The sequence below is a fragment of the Leptonotus elevatus genome, chromosome 21 (genome assembly GCF_054856555.1).
Source record: "Leptonotus elevatus isolate MCC_2025b chromosome 21, RoL_Lele_1.0, whole genome shotgun sequence".
Classification (NCBI taxonomy): domain Eukaryota; kingdom Metazoa; phylum Chordata; class Actinopteri; order Syngnathiformes; family Syngnathidae; genus Leptonotus; species Leptonotus elevatus.
Genome location: NC_141259.1, coordinates 7,500,693 through 7,518,169, shown reverse-complemented (window position 1 = coordinate 7,518,169; position 17,477 = coordinate 7,500,693). Strand labels below are relative to the sequence as shown.

Sequence of the window (17,477 nt, the reverse complement as noted above, 5' to 3'; positions counted from 1 at the left end):
AACACATGCATTTCAAATTTTAGCATTCAGCTAATAGCATTCAACTTTTCAGCATTCCCACGCAATTTCTGCAGAAATTGCACTTTGTCTCGTTATTCAATTCCCTCCTTAAACATTTTTGACAGTTCTCTCACCCATTGCGCTGTTCTATTATCCTCATATTTTTTTCAATCCAAGTTTAGAAAGTTAAAGAAGGAAACGAGGTGAGAATGCATCCCAATGGGATTCAATATCGAAACTTTATATTTCAAAAAGAAAATAGTCGTAAAATTTGCAAAAGCAAATAAAATAAAATAAAAATATATATATTTGATGGGAGCGAATTTAGCGAAACTACCTAAAGCCCTGACGGTGATTTTCGATTCTGTTCCTGACTAAGGCTTTGTCTGTAAATTCAACACTCTCAGGCTTACAGATCACGCACACGCTATACATTAGCAAGTTTCGAATGTGAGCACTTCACTGTTGTATCCAAACATCAAAAAGACATGGTGATGAGTTTAATCCTTTGTAATGGATGTCTCTGCGGTTTTGTGTCTGTCACTCTTTATCCCTGCATTCCTCACCCATGCAAGTCTCGTTTCCCTCTCCCTCTGAGGGGGTTTCAAGGAGTTCTGCATCCGTGCTGCAATTTGACTTCATTTGCATGCAGAGCCTTTAGACAGGCTGATGAATGTGGATTTCATGTCCGATTAATGGACATCCTGATTGTGAGTGCATTAACAGCCCAGGCAAACAAGGACGGCCCTAATATGTACACAGTACACTCAGTTTAGAAGGCATGCACATTCTGGGGTGTCCAAACTATGGCCTGGGGGCCATTTGTGGCCCACCGACCATTTTTAAGTGGTGCGCGGCATATAATAAAAATGCTATTTTTATATACTGTAGAGCTTTAAATAAAATGCAGATGTAAATTATTTATTTACAAAAAAAATAATAATCATTTCATAACACTGTGGTGAATAAATCATTAATTTTTATAAACAAAATGGTTTCCACCACTTTCTGGTCAGTATCAATTCTGAATTTATCACCAACTAACTGCTTTATAAATGGTGATCTTATGTCAGATTTTCCCTATTTTGATTCAGAATTTGGAGATTGGATCAGCTGCTGTTCAATACAGGGGGCATCTTTTTTGTAAACTTCTATCAATTAGTTCAGGCAGAAAACTTAAACAAGTAAATCGTAAATTGCTCCCTATTATTGTCGGATGTTAAATTTCCATTTGTCTTAGTTTTAGTTTCAAACAAAAACAGTAGGTGCAGAGAATTTATATTTTCTGATCGTAGTGTGTCATACAACACTATGAGTGACCAGATGTCTTAAGAAACTATATAACCATAAATAAGGAAGTAACTCGGAAGTCTGGCACGGCAAAAAAAAAAGAGGGACCTTTTTCACGATCCCTATGGGTACCTGCAAAAGTCTATAAAATATGATACATTTTCATGTTTTTTCTCTGAACCTAAAAATAAATAACACAAATGGATAAATAAATGGATAATAAATGAATAAATAAATGAATACATTAATCAATTTATTTTATGTATTTATAAGGTGCAGCATCTCTTAACTCCTATATATGATTATTCATGTCCTCCCTAGTGAGTAGCATGTGATCATTAGATCCCAATTGTATCCGATTTGTTTAGTCGTTCGAGTCTTTGCCCCAGGCTGCGTTAGTGCGCTCGGTGGCAGTGATGTCTTGGTCTGGCCTGTGAGACCGCCTTCAGCCATGCCTAACGAGGTGTCATTTGGCTGCCTTGGAGACTGGCTGACTGACCTCCTTCATCAAAGCCACATACCCATTATTTCATGACCTTATGTATACGGATGAGTATTACATTGATAAGTAGACAGCACTCGAGGAACTCAATTTCCGCATATCATCTCGTGGAATTACATTACAATGATACTTTGACCCCAGTAATATGATTTTCACAATCATTCTCTCTTTGGTGTTATTAAAGCTACTGTATTAATGATTGAGACATTACCACGTTGTCATACTATAACCCAGTTTTCATCCAAATGAAATGCTTGTTTTTTTATGTATTTTACTAATGGGGATTAATAATGTATGGTAATTATGCAACTTTGCTAGAAGGTGTTATATATATACAGAAAGTAGTAGTAGTACAAAAAACCTAAAGAAGTAATAGAAAAAGTGTATATATTGTATACAGTGGTTCTTAACCTGGGTTATACCGATCCCCAGGGTTTCTGTGTGTCAGTCTCAGGGGGTCAGCGGAGGCCATCATTGGCTGCAGGTGATCATATTACATTGCTTGGCCTAAATGTGCTGCTAGTAGTTGACTTGCGGCTGTTGTAATGGTACATTGTGAGATTTCTTTGTTATTGAAATCCCTTCATACTATGTCGAGCAAAAAAAACAAAAAAAAACAGTCGGAACGAATATGTGCAATATGAATTCACATCTATAACGGATATAGTACAAACAATTGGGTCAAAAATAACCCAACTAAAAATGGACCGATCCTCTACTTGGGTCATTTTGACCCAACTTAGAGTCAGGAAATTGGTCTTTTAGTGTAAAACAACTCATAGATATTGGTCAGATCCTTTACTTAGGTAAAAAAATGTGGCCAACTTGTATAAAACAACCCAGAAAGTACAGTGGATCGGTTCATTTAACATGTAACGTATGGTGTTCCACAGGGTTCAATTCTAGGGTCTCTGATGTTTTCATTGTATCTGCTGCCCATTTGTTCCATCTTAAGAAAACAGCAGTGGTTGTTTTAAAGTGCTCTGTAATATAGAGTCCAGCACAACTATCTATCTAGCAAAATTAAAGGAGCACCTTTAAGCTGCATGGAGATAGATAATTTCAAGGGAAAGAGAGCCAGATTCAATGAAAAGGCTGCTCTTCCTGTTCATTTTGTTCACCGCTAAGCCTTCTATGTCTTGAATTTGAGGGGGGAAAAAAACACATTTTATTTTCCAATAAAGAATGGCTGAGTGAATGCACATAAGAAACTGGTGGGGTTTAATACCTCCAACAAGGTTAAGAACCACTGATGTTGAATGTTATTTACCATGGGGAATTAGACTGGAACCGTTCCTTGTGTACTCGATAGTACAGCCTTTGTTGTCTCCTGTTATTTTTTGGTAAACGTGTACGTGGTGAGTGTGTTTCCATCACTTCTGCAGCTGTCAAATTTTATATAATGTGTAACGGCAAATTGTTTTGGACAAGAGTTATGCAAATGTAAAACACTCCTAGAATAAAGTAGCGTGAAGGAGATGAGCTGGTGGAGGCTGCAATATTGAAAGGCAGGGCCAGGGTGTAGAAATGAAGGGGGTGGGGGGGTGCAGGGGTGAGAGTGGGAGCGTGTGCACTGGAGTGAACTGGGGCACCGAGGGAGACTGGGAATGGAGGGATAAAAAGAAAAGGGAACAGGGCATTGAGAAAAGAAGGGAGCTTTTCACAGCGGCGCAGTCACGACATCATGAAACTGTCTGCCCGCAGGGAAGGATTAAAGCTTCCCGAGCAATTTAGCCTCTTTTTTTTTGCATGTGAGTCCGTACCCGTTTGCATGTTAGTGTGCATTTTTCAAGAAGGATGTGAATCCAGTGTGTGTGAGGCATGTTTCCCTCATGTGTGTAGATGAAAAGACATGTTAATGGGATCTGGCATCACCCTCACCCATTCTCAAACCCAAAGGCACATATCAGCGCACTCCCCCACCCCCTTTCTCATCGCCACTCTAAGCACCATGCCTGACGTTGAGCCATCATCCGACATCGGAGCTCGCTGTGACAGCCGCGCGCCCCCATCTTCTCTCTCCTACTCACCCTCCATCACCCCGGGGGACCTCCTCGGCTTGCTCTTCCCAACAGATGAATTCCCACTCAATGCTACCCAGAAACAAGCTGGGGAAGGGCGTGTAGAAATAAATAAAATGGCCTCTGTCTTTCAGTTTATTATTCTTAGGAAGCGTTGGAAGCCAGGGCTGGGTGAAAAAGTCGACCAAGTGGCTTGGGTCGACCACAAAAATTATTCGATGCAAAAATGTAAGCGTCGAAGGCATTTTAATAATTTTTAATAAACATATTTGTGGCACCTGGAAGTTGCCGGAACCAATATTTAGTGTTTCCCTACGGACACTTTTTGCTGACGGACTCCGACCGGCATTCACTACTACTAAGATGCTTCTTAGGGTTTGTGGTCTCTTTAGACTGAAAAGGGAGAACGTTTGCATCGCTTCATGTCTTATGTTTGTAACAAAACAAAATCGCTAAATAAATAAAAGAGTTCTAATGAATTTATTGGAGCCAAACACTCGTAAGATGGCGGCCCTACGTGAAGGCGTTATCTCTATGGTATAGAGCAAGACTCACTCCTCCCAATATGGTGACGACTCCAAGTTTTTTTTTCTTTTTCACTCCTCCAAGTAGCGTGCAAGCTAAGCTATCCAGCATTTGCCACAAGAACTATTACTACGATTTTACACCACCAAATGTGCAATAACCAAGCCAAATTGACCCAGTTGGCCACAATGCACTTACTAGACGCAAGGGAGTTTTCAAACTAGGTTAGCATTCGCTATTAGCATTATCAAGCACGAAGCTACAATAGCGAGTACTAATGACATTTCTAAACTTAAAATGGGATGGAACAAAAGAAAAACATCAGGATCCTGGAGCATAAAGTTAGTTATTTGGAAAAACCTTTCTGTGCGGTTATTATGCTGCATCATTGGCCTATGATGATTTTGATCAAATTGGATATTTCATATGTTGGACCATGAAGTTATTTTCAGGAAAAATACAATAAGTAAGTGATTCGAGTTTATTCAGGGTTAATGCTAATCTCGATTGTTAATTGTTTAGCACAGGCTAATTTTGTTGGTGTTTGTGTAATATGTGCATATGTGCGCAGAAGATAAGGAACAATGAGTATTTATATCCACTAAATCCAACTCAAATGTTTAACTCATTTGCTCCCAAAACGTATAAATACGTTCTCTTTTAAATGTTTTAAGTATCCCAAAGACATAGTTATACTTAAAAAAAAGAAGTGTTTCATGCTAGAGCATACAGAAAGCTTTGACGCAGCCTCTCAACTGCAAAGAGCGGTTGAAGAAATTGTAGTTATTACACAAATGGCCAGCAGGTGGCAGCAGAGCAAAAGAGATCAACCAGGGCCATGTTGAAAAAAGTTCACTTACTCACAGTTCTAAAATAGATTTGTGAATAATGATCAAACTTAGCTATATTCTAATGCTAATTGCTGCAAAACGGAAACAGATGGAAATATACTTTTTTTGCCTTCTGTCAAAATCCAGTAAAACAACCGGGAGTGAAGGGGATTGCTTAAGTGAAAAAGACTGGGAGTGAATGAGTTTAAAAAAAGTCGTTAGTGACAGCACTAGTGGAAGCAAACTGGGAGTTTGTTTGGCTGTGTGTGTTAGCAGGCTTACGTGAGTGCAATTCAATGACTCAATGAGGTATAGACCGCCACAGTATAGCATGAGAGTAAGTAGTAGTAGTGTTCCTGCACCATTCCAAGCCCATATGAATCTTTCTGCTTGTGTGGGTAGGAACAGCAGCCAGTTTTGTCATTAGCACACCGACATGACACATGCATTACCGCGGCTTTTTATACACACACACGACCATCCCAATCCGACTTTCCGCCCTTGTGCGCCTCTGCCATCCTTAACGCACATTCGCATATGCTGGTTGTGTTATGGCGCAGTTGCGTTGAAGACAGCAATTAGCCACCTCCACATGTGGGCCGTAACATCTGCTCAGTGTAATCTGGGCAAAAATTATAATTGTTCCTCTTTGGCGCCACCTTACTCATCATAATGTGTAAAGTACAGCTGGTGTGATGGTGGCTAGTGAATGATAATGATAATTACATGTAAACATGCATTATGCCTTGTGATGACCACAGACAAAAATAGTGAAGGACAGGAACATTCGTATTATTGGATTAAACTTCATTATAAGTGGGGCTGTTTGTCACTTCAAAAAAATTTGCAGAGGTGGCAAATCCAGGTCCAGAAAGTAAAAACCCTGTCACACTTTGACTTTAGTACCAGGTGCTAGCTAGCTAGCTAGCTCCCTAGCTAGCTCCCATCAGCTAGCTAGCTGGCTGGCATCAATGGCTAAAGCCAAACTGTGGCAGGGTTTTTGCTTTCTGGACCTGGATTTGCCACCTCTGAAAGTTAGTATTAGCAGCTAGCAGGACTCAATTGCCTCATATAGACTGGCGAGAGTCACCGCATTTCTTTTCAAAGGCAGTTTAATAGACGTAAATGATGCTGACAGTCTGACACCATACTCATCACTTTTTTAACAAACCAGGCTTACTCAAAGGTGCTGTTTAAGCCGGCAAAATCACTACTGTGGTTCTAACATCACTTTGTCTCGTAGACCAAAATGGTCTAAAAATAAAAATACTGTTTCTAGAGAGGAAAATAGTGAGCTGCTAAGCACAGTTTAAATTTAACGGGAAAATAATGTTGATTATCTAAAAATTAACACCAGTTGGTCATCCATTATTAAATGTAAATGTGTGTTTTTTTTGTCTCTGTATTTATAATTGTTCCTCAAAGCCCAAATCCCACTGAGGCGAACATTTGCGATCATAGCGAATGCTAATTTCACATGAGGACATATTCGCAAAACGCTTGCCTGTAGTTTTAATGGTCTTTTTTAAATTTGAATTTGAGACAACATGTGGATCTAGAAAAGATCTCTGAGGGATCCCTTGGAATTTTGAACATATACAAAATTTCCTTAGGACAAGAAAAAACATTAAAACTATGGAAGTTATGCAAATGATAACAAAATCAACATTCGCTAGCGGCGCAAATGTTCGCTCCTCAGTGGGATACGAGCGTAACCAAGCTTTTAATACCAAATATATATTTTTATCTGAATACCCGATTAGTCAATCGAATTTTCAGTAGGAAATCCGAATCACAAAATGTTTTAATAGCTGCAACTCTAGTTATAAATTGAACTATATAAATTAACTGAGATGTCTCTGTCATGTATACATGATAACTCAATATCCCAAGTGCAGTTCAATGACACCAGGTTCACTTTTGTTCGAATAACTCTATACTCTGCAGGTAATGACTGTAAATCAGGGGTGGGCAAACTTCCAACAGCAGCTGATTCCGATAAACAGGATCAACACAACATTGTCAGGCTTATGCAGAGCTTGCTGATGAGCTGATCATGCATAAGCTGTGCTGGAGAAAGAACACATCCAAAACCTGCAGGACTCCTGCCCTCAAGGACCGAGTTTGCCCACCCCAGCTCTAAACAGAGCTTCTCTCAAAGTTTGACTGAGCAAGACCTCCCATTACTGTACTGCAGGTCATGTAACATGAAACAAGGCCCAGCACAGGGGACACATAAGCAGTTATTGTAAATACTAGCCTCACTGTTACAAGAGCTGGGTAAAAACCCCAAATATATAGATATATATTTTACAAACCTGGAAGCAGCTGTGCTGCAGGCCTCAACGAATTGGACACCACTTTCAGTTCTCTGGTAGGTTAAAGTGTTTAGATGTAAGGAGAGACATTAAGTGATCGGATTAAAGAGGGGGAAGACAGGACTCTCTGTGACTTTAGCCACCACATGAGAATGAGAGCTGACTGTTTGAGCCACGGGGCGAGACTGAAGAAGTGGAAGGGTTGGCTACCCGGTTTCTCTTCCAATCCCTTTGTCTATTTGACGCGAATCAAATTGGGCAGCAATGGGTCTACATCAGACAAACCCACAGTGATTAGGTTTAGAATGATCATGCGGCGCTGCCGTCGAGACCTTGAAGCACGGGGGCGTCTGGTTTGTGTGTGAGGAGAGACGGTGCTGCAAGACAGATTTAATTGAATCTGAAATCTTGTCAACCTGAAATGAGATCCAGAGATGTCTCTCGCACTGCGTCTCAGGCGGAGAGCTGATGTTCGCAGCCCTCTCGGAGACATCATAGTCTGTTATTAAATAGCTCAAATTAAGTGGAGTGGTGCACCCATCCCTGTTAGGCCTATGACTACTAATGAAACAACACCCAAGGGATCACACACAGAACCCACCATTGTCTGTGAGTTCTCTTCTAAAAATATGCTTGTGTAGTGTAGGAAAGTCCAAGACCACTGGCAATGTCAGATCCTTTTATAAGGTACTCCATAAAATGGCAACAGCGTATTTGATCCTGTCATTTGAAGAATTTATTTTTCTTTTTTCTTCTTTTTTTTCTTATTTATTTTTTTGTTTTTTGATAGTACGACTATAGAGCTGTTGGTTTTTACACACATATGCACAATGGTAAAATGGGAGGAGCCCAATAATACATTAACCAGTGTGAAAGTCTGGCGATTTACAGAGATGGATACTTAGCAATTAGCGTACAATGGTGCACATTAAAAATGGTTGGGTCAAAAATTGACTAACCCAACTGTTCAGATCAGATGAATGAAATTATTAAATTAAAAATAATTTAAAAAATAATCCACAAAGCAACCTTTTTTTTTGTTGTTGCTTGTTTTGTGGGTTATTTGTTTGACCCAACTTTTTGGGTTAGTTGAATAACCTGACTGAATTTGGTCAAAAATGGACCAACCCAACATTTTGAGTTATTAAACTAATTAAATTATTAAAATTATTAAACTAAAATAATTTATCCACAAAGAAGCCTATTTTTTGTTTTGTTTTGTGGTTTATTCATTTAACCCAATTTCTTTAATGGATTAACCCAACTGAATTTGTTCAACAATGGGGAAAAAAAAATCCAATCAGGAATTTGAGCCATTTTGACAGAGACCATTGATATAGACGGAAAACAACAGTGGACCTAGAACAGACCCCTGAGGGTCCCCTTTAGAAACCTGAAGGAAGAAGACAACCCAAAAAATTTATACATTTCGTTCTCCCTGACAAATATTTTGAAAATCAACCAACAGCAGCATCAGAAGACCAATGTCTCCAAAAAAGCTGTTGGTGGTAACGATGAAATTATTGTATCTCTCTTTTGATAAGTGTTTTATTAAATCTATTGACTCTCAAAGGAGAGAAAGATTCATAATACGAATGCAGAAAATATTGTGTTTCTCTGTAAATAGTACACAGCTCTCAACGCCTGTAATACGCCCTATGAATTTTTTTTTTTTCTGAAGGAAGTGGCAGCCTTTTAATTAGCAATGCAAATCATTCTTGATTTTCAAGATGAGAGATAAAAATCAATTTATTTACCCCTTACGTAGCAAGGTAAATGAAGCACTTGCTACTGTAGAACTCATTGCTAGTCTGCTCACCCAACCACGGACGGGGCTTAGCATGTAATGAAATAGGGGCCTTTGGCTGAAATGACCTTTCCCATCCCATGACTTCCCACCTGCTGATGTGTGCGCACATCTCAACATGTAAGCGATAAGATGGTTCGTGGGGAGGGAGAGGATACCAGCGTGGGCAAGAGAAAGAATAAGCTGTGAAAATTGCTTTTGAATTACAATGGTAATATCAATCGATGTTGGATTACACCACTGATTTCCATCCAAGGCAGCCAATTAAATGCAGCCATATAGCGCTGCTTGTGTTGTCTTTCTTGACGTGTTTAGCATGTAATGGATCAGAATTTTCTATCATGCTGACTGATATTATTTTTACCTAGTACTGTAGCTGTAATTCAAAAAATGGTTTACTTTTTTGATTGCATTAGAAATTTATTCTGCTGAAGGTCGCTTTGTAGTACCTGAATCTCTTTACAGTATACCGTGCAAACTATAATATGTATAGTACACTTAATAACAATAGCACAGATAGCAATGCTCAGTTTTATGACACTGAAACTTTAACAATATATTTATTATTTATATATAGATGGTAAAAATAGATGACTCTAAAATATTAAAATAGCCCTTTAGCATTTAATTCTATAACACTGAGTCGGGATCGGTTTTAGTACCTGAGCCGTATATTTTGGGCAAGACAAAACAAGATTTGCAATCTACACTATTCCGTGCCTAATTATAAGTGCGCCAAACATACATTTCAGAAGGAAAAAGCTTTACATTTGTTGTGGAAGAAATATATAACGTACAATAAACGTGTGGTAGGCGTATTCACGATATCTTTAACTTTCGACATTTATAATTAAATCCAACTGTAGATGTTTTATTGACGGGGATGTGTCCAAGGTTATTTTCCAGAGGTGGGCAAATTACAAAATGTTGTTGGTACGTCATTCGACAGCACCCTGGGCACCCTTGCGTCATTTTATTTTAACCACGCTTCCTTCGTCACCACTATTTTAGGACCGACAGGCAGAGGTGGGCATTCCGTCAGTCCGTCATTCATCAACAAAACAGGCGCTTTGGTGCTTAACCTGGTTAGTGACGATTACACGGGTGGAGGAAAAGCCACTTTCGTCAGTGCTTAGTCCGTCATAAAGAAAACAAAAACATTTCTCGTCATTTGTCAGCAAAACGAGCATTCGTGAGTGACGGACTGACGGAATGCCCACCTCTAGTTATTTATTAAACCCTGTTTGCAATGTGCAGTTGTGCAGATTCCGTCTGTTGCTCACCCTCACTTTACTCACAATTACTGTCACTCCCACCCATTTTTTTTCTCTCGATATGCACACCCTCATCCCTCCCCGCCTCTTCACATCCCATCTGCCCTGTACATTCATCGCAGCATTGACAGAAAGACCTCTCTCGTCTCCCTCTGGATGCCGGGGAGGGTGTGGGGGGGGGGATGTATATCACGGATCAGTGCCTCTGCTGTCTTCCCTCTTCGACAGACTGAAATGCAACATTTAGACCAGTGTGTGTCCATGCCTGTATTCCAAAGTCAGTCTGCGAGATACATAAATGCCCTTGACTGTTTTTTTTTTTTTTTCAGAAGAGCAGCTTAGAAACAGGACATTTTATTGACTAGTATGTCCATCTAGAGCACATGGAAAATAGGAACAATTGCAGGGATAAAAAGATCAAATAAGATGACCAAAGTACGTACACAAAATACACCGACACTGACAGTCTTCATCAAAAAAACCGAGTATACTTTGTTTGCTGCGTCTGCTGAATCCCGACTTTCCGTACCCGTGATGAGCGGCGGCAGCCGGCTGGAGGATAACGAGAGTGTCAGTGATCAAAATGGACCATTAGGAATGCAGTGTGCGGCGCCGTATCTGGGTCACAGACTGAGCCGCCAAGTGCAGCTTCTCAACTAAGAATCCACAGCACTGAACCCCCCTCCCCCCCCCCCCCCCCCCCCCCCCGCATCTTTCCTCGTCCCTATTCTTGTATCTTTGTACTGAGCATGTCGCCAGGTTGGTTGAGCGCGACTGTAGTCAAATGTCTACGTCTACGCTCATGTATGATTTTGTGTTTGTAAGGGTTATCACTGTGCCTATAATGCACAACACATTCTGAAAGCCAATTCCACCATGCGAACCTCCCTCTGAGGTTTTTCCATGTAAATCGTCCTTCAAAACCACCTCGCTCGCACACTTTAACAAATTGACGTGCAAATACATCTGGATTGTTTATTTGTGTTGTAATGAGAGACTTTAATCAGCGGGTGTCATGGATTTGTTCCCTCATAGCCTAAACAAAAACACCCCAACGCACACACAAACACATTTCCATGCACAGAAGCTATGATTTATGAGAAACATTAAAGGCAATTATGTTGAAGGAGGCCTCATCTTTTTTGTTTTGTGAAGGCTGTTTGCAATACAGAAAACACAAGTCATCTATTGTGCATGCATGCACATACTGTAGCGATGACACACTAACTGATCCAAATGGAAATGTTACAAAAAGATATTATATTTAAAAAATTTTAATGTATTTGTAAGTCAAAAATATTCTCAGCTGGCTTGTTTTGGAACCGATCGAAGATTTTGCCTGCAGTGTGTCCTCCTACTAGTGCATGGCCTAACCATGAATAAATACGTCATGCCTCCATGATGCAGTACATACTGCTTTCCCACCCAGCATGAAACATTCTGAAACCCATTCTCACCACTTCATATATGTCACCCTGCTGTTTTCATACTATTTCTGAACATATTCAGTCAGCTCTCCCTCGGAGCTGAAAACCATCAGTAGTCACACAAGTCCCAAGTGTTCTCAGAGAACGATTCACATTTCCTGATTATTTTCTGCACCATAAAAAGCACCTTGCTCAAAAACACTGTATTCCAGAATTTTGGATGCGGAGGGTACGGGGCGTCAATGGTGAAGGGTGTCCCCCATGGCACTGTACTTGGTCTTTGTGGTTTCATCAATTTGAATTAATAAACACTATAATTTAGCCACAAAACAAAGCATTGGGTACACATGTACTTGCCTCCCTTATAGTTAAAGAAATTCACGTTACAAACTTCGGAAGTTTGTGCAACTGCACACTTCAATTGATTACAAGATTAAATGGGCTACTAAATTCATACATATCTGAGAGTGACCATTGAAAGTGCTACAAATAATAGCGGTTTGAAAGTGGAAAACGTAAATGGAAGTCAAGTTTATTCTTTTCACCCCTCACTGCAACAAATGCCTCAAATGCATGTCGGAGCTCCAGCCTGGAAGATTCAGATTAACTTTCAGGTTGGCCAAGCAGAAACCAAATGACTCTTCCAAGTCTGCCCTTGAAATTATCTTCTCGTCACTTACTCACATACAGTAGATGGATGCTGTTTTTTCATGCGTGCTGAGTCCCATGTTCTTTTCTCAACTCTGAATGATGCAAACTATTTTATGCCTAATGTTCTGAAAGTAATGATGCATTTGAGGCTGCTGCAAAGTACAGTAATTACAGCCTCAAAGTGTTCTTAGTGAATGAAGTCAAATGTAAAGAGACAAAAATGGCTGATAAATGCAATCGTGGGATCTTCGTAAAAACAGGCATTAGTCTGTTATTGCAAAGCTTTTTAATTTTTTTAAATTATAAGCTGTCTCTCTACTCACCAATATGGAAGGAAAGTATGCTCATTTTCCCTAACAAGTAATTACAGAAATGTAGGGTTTTCCCCAACAAACTGGTGGTCAGGGACACGGACTGGGGCCCAAAAAATATGATCAGGGAAAATATTCACTGCCTTCCTGTTGTCGCCTGGGGTGCCACGCCCCCTAGATTTCAGATTTGTTTCATTGTACTTGTATTGTGTTTCAAAAACAACGTAGCAGACTTTGTTTTTTGTCATAAATGTAATGAAAATAAACGACACTAGTCATTTTGTTCTATTTTGGGGGTGATTTTTCTTGTTTAGATCTTGACCTCCAAAAGTCTTGCTCTTGTCTTGATCTCCAAAAGTCTTGGTCTTGCTTCAGTCTCGACCTCCAAAAGTCTTGGATTTGTCTCGGCCTCGATCTCCAGAAGTCTTGGTCTTATCTCGATCTCCAAAAGTCTTGGTTTGTCTTGGTCTCAGTGGTGTGCAGGTCTTGACTACATCACTAGTTTACTACACACACAAGCATTCCTCTAACAAAGCATTTTGCCTGCAGGGGATCTTGAACTGTTCCTCTCTGATCCAAAGGCCAAGACATTATGGTTGAGTTACTGTCACCCTAAGAGATTTCTGCATCTCTGTGTTGTCAAGAAACATAGATCTGCCTTGACTTTAGTAGGTATTTTCAAATTCAGTTTTTCTGGAATGTAAGAAAGACAATTTAAAGACCGATGCCTATAATTCTGTATTCTACTTTAAAGACTCACCACGAGCAAATAAACCAAATTTTCTTCCAAAGGTGTTTGTAAATCTCAGGCTTGTATGTGTTCATATTTACAGACATTTCATGTCAATGACATATTTTCCCTCCTTTTGTGCTACCCCCCCTTGAAGTTACCTTTTAAATCAATGTAAATGATCCATCCCGCCATCAAAAATTACAGTCCAGTGACTTATTTTTTCACCAGGGGCAGAGCTGACTACGTTTAAAGTATATTTCTTTCATGAGCTGCTGTGGCATGACACTTAAATCGAACGCCCCTACTTTATTCCTGGCGTTTCATCACATTAGTAGCCATCAAAGCATCGAATCTATTTGATATGACTGACACGTGCAAGATTGCATACAGTCCAAATGAGGCTTGATGGCCATTCAGACATTATCAGGCCAAGCGGTGATGAATGGCGCATGGCTCCGGCTGGCGGGTGACTCCTACGGGTCATAGATATCCTCTCTGCCTATCTGCATTCGCCGCTTCACTATCTCATTGATCATATTCGCGCGTTATCCAGCTGCGCGGTCGCTATCGTCTCCTTCGCTCGCAAGCTCTTCACTCCAGCCTTTCTTTGTTGTTGGAGAAGAACTCAGCACGCATGCATTCATCACTTTTAGTTGACTGTTGTTCGCCTGAGTGAGATGGATGCTTAGGAACGGATCATTAAACAAGACCACGGCCAGTTAGTCGCGAGCAGAAGAGCAGATCACAGCTTCGTGAGGATGTGATGGTTTATTTACATGGATCAAATAAGGATGTGAGAGCTACTTGTTTTTTTTAGTCTAGTGTAAATGTAATTAGCAATATATCCCACTTGCTAATTTTATGGTGTTGAAATATTCAGTTGATTTTTTTTAAACTGTTTTTAAAAGTGAATATTGTGAGGCTTTACACCCATCAAACACAACATTGGGCAACAATGATATCAAGTATTTAACTCATTTGCTCCCCAAAACATATAAAAATATTCTATTTTAAATATTGCCATTGTCCCAAAAATGTAGCTATACGTTTTTTTTAATGTTATTATTATTATTATTTATGCTAGAGCATACAGGAGGCTTTGATGCAGCCTCTGACCTGAAGAGGTCGCTTAAAGCAATGGTAGTTATTACAGAAAACGGCCATCAGGTGGCAGCAGAGCAGAAGAGATCAACCAGGGCCATGTTGCAACAAGCTCTTTTCCCCAGTGTTTTCAACAGGTTTGTGAATAATGATGAAACATAGCTATATTCTAATGCTAATTGCTGCAAAATGGAAACCGATACAAATATACTTTTTTCCCCTTATGATAGAAGAGACGCTAATCTTTCTTTTGGTAGGTTCCATGTTTTTATAGCAATAGAACAACAATATTCTGTGGACCTTGCTAACGGGGGCGAAGGGGGTTACTTCAGTGAAAATGGCTGGGAGTGAACAGTTAACAAGTCTACTCAAATAAACATCTTTTATTTGTTTGTTTTGGAAGGTTTTGGTGTGTTACACATTTGCTGCAGTTAAAAAAACAAACATGTTTTCACACAGTTAGCAACATCATGTTCACCTTAATTGGCTCTGTGGAGTCTTGCTGGTGGTAACCATGGTAACAGCTAGCAGATCTAACGTCAGATTTGTTCAAGGTCAAACACGGGTAACGGTCATAAGTTCCACACATTTAAACTCTGTTGCATCAAACCTCGCAGACAACTATTTTAGGTATAACTTCACACTAGCACCCTTTAATTTGATTTAATAATCAAACTGTAGGGGTTTTTTTCTCTCTGTGGTGCGTCTTACCTTGGTCCACCAACGCCTGCACGAGTGAAGTCATTTTGACTCTAACCTCTTACCTCACCTTGCCATTTTTCCACATCATCTTTGCAACTTATTAGGACCACAGAAAGCAAACTAAAGGTGTGAAAGTACTCTAGGTGAAATAACTAAACACCTCAACTTCAACAGTATTTTTGGCACTTTCCTTGGAGAATTTTTTTTTTATTTGAATTTTTTTCTTTTTTTAAGAGCATTCCACATAAATTAGAGTATGTATTCCCAGCTTGATAGCCTCATTTTGTCAGGTTGAAAGGCACCATTGTCATTCAAACGGTGTATTTCAGCTACCAATCAATATGTTATTATCAGGCCTTGTCAACTTCTCTGGCAATACAGCATGATTAATGCTATGATGCTAGTTAAAAAGAAAAAAGAAATGAGTGAATTGTGTCTTTCCTCCTGGCACCGTTTAACCCAAATAATTGTATTTGCTCTCTGGTAGTTTTTATTATTATTATTTTTTTTAACTACATCAAAAAGTCTTTAGGAATTGCTTTGGTGTTTATTTAAATGTAACGGTTTCTCTTGATGAACTGGTGATCAGTCCAGGGTGTTGTCTCCCTTTCGCCTGGAGTAAGCTTGGGATAGGTTCCAGCTCCCCACTACTCTGAACAGGATAAGCCTTATAGGGAATGGAAAGATGGATGGATTGCTTGTCTTTCACTTGGATGTTTCAGGCTGCCAGTAAAGAGGAGGTAACTTTTCATTTTATTGCTGCTGATGCCCTGATTCTGTCTAACATGCCAATATGTTTGACACTCACAAATCGCCCAATGTACTGATAAATTGAAAGTAGATTTTTTTTTTTTTTTGTTTGGACGTACTTCAAAAACTGTCACCTGCACAGATGATAGAGAGCAGCCTCAGGATGAATTACTGACTCTTACTTGGAGCTATTTGTTGATTAATTAATTAGGTAATGCATGCAGTCTGGGGATGAGATCCCAAACATTATCACCTTGACCTCTCCTGGGCGTAAGCAAAACATCTCCCATAAGGATGTAGCCATTTTCAAAAGATGGCTAATCCAAAGCAGTAACTTCCAAGGAGGAGTCTTTTACAGATGGCTGATAGTTCACAGATTTGAGTAAATAAATAAATAGATAAACAAAGTGCAGTTATTGTACTGACTGTGTTTTGGGTTGGGTCATTGTGATGTTATGGTTCTTTATATGTATGATGATGTTGTCAGTTGCCATGCAGTTGCTATGCATAGAATGATGCTGTATTTGTCACTCTTATTTTGTATGCAGTTGCTATGTCCCTTATGATGACGATATTGATGATGATGTCAGTTGCTTAATTTGTCTAGTCAATCTTATTTCGTAGATGTTGCACAGTTGCTATGTCACTTATGATGATGATGTTGTCAGTTGCTATGTCCCTTATGATGATGGCAATGTTGTCAGTTGCTATGCAGTTGCTATGTCCCTTATGATGGTGATGTATTTATCCCTCTTATTTTGTTGTTGATGTGCAGCTATTATGTCCCTTATGATGATGCTGTTGTCAGTTGCTATGCAGTTACTATGGTCCTGTAGCAGTAGTCACTCTTTGTCTAGTTAATCTTATTTTATAGATTTCTTTAGTCAATCTTGTAGATGATACACAGTTGTTATGTCCCTTATGACTATGTTGTATTTGTCACTCTTACTTTGTCTAGTCACTAATATTTTGTAGTTGAAATGCAGTTTTGATGTCCTTAATGATGATTAGGATGGTGTCAGTTGCTATGTCGTTGCTATGTCCCTTATGATGATGATGATGTCATTTGCTATGCAGCTGCTGTAGTCCTCTATTATTCACTCTTAGTTGGTCATGTCACCCTTGTTTTGGAGTTTCTATGTCCTTTTTAATGATGATGTTGTCAGTTCCTATGCAGTTGCTATAGTCCTGTAGTAGTCACTCTTATTTTGTCGTATATAGCCTTTTATTCTGCC

The 17,477-nt window shown here is 39.5% G+C and overlaps 1 protein-coding gene across 1 annotated transcript in view; it reads left to right on the top strand.

The window, feature by feature from the left end:
* LOC147155715 (partitioning defective 3 homolog) overlaps nt 1–17,477 on the top strand; it is a 262,547-nt gene that overhangs the window by 173,455 nt on the left and 71,615 nt on the right. The gene's annotated exons all lie outside the window — the stretch shown is intronic.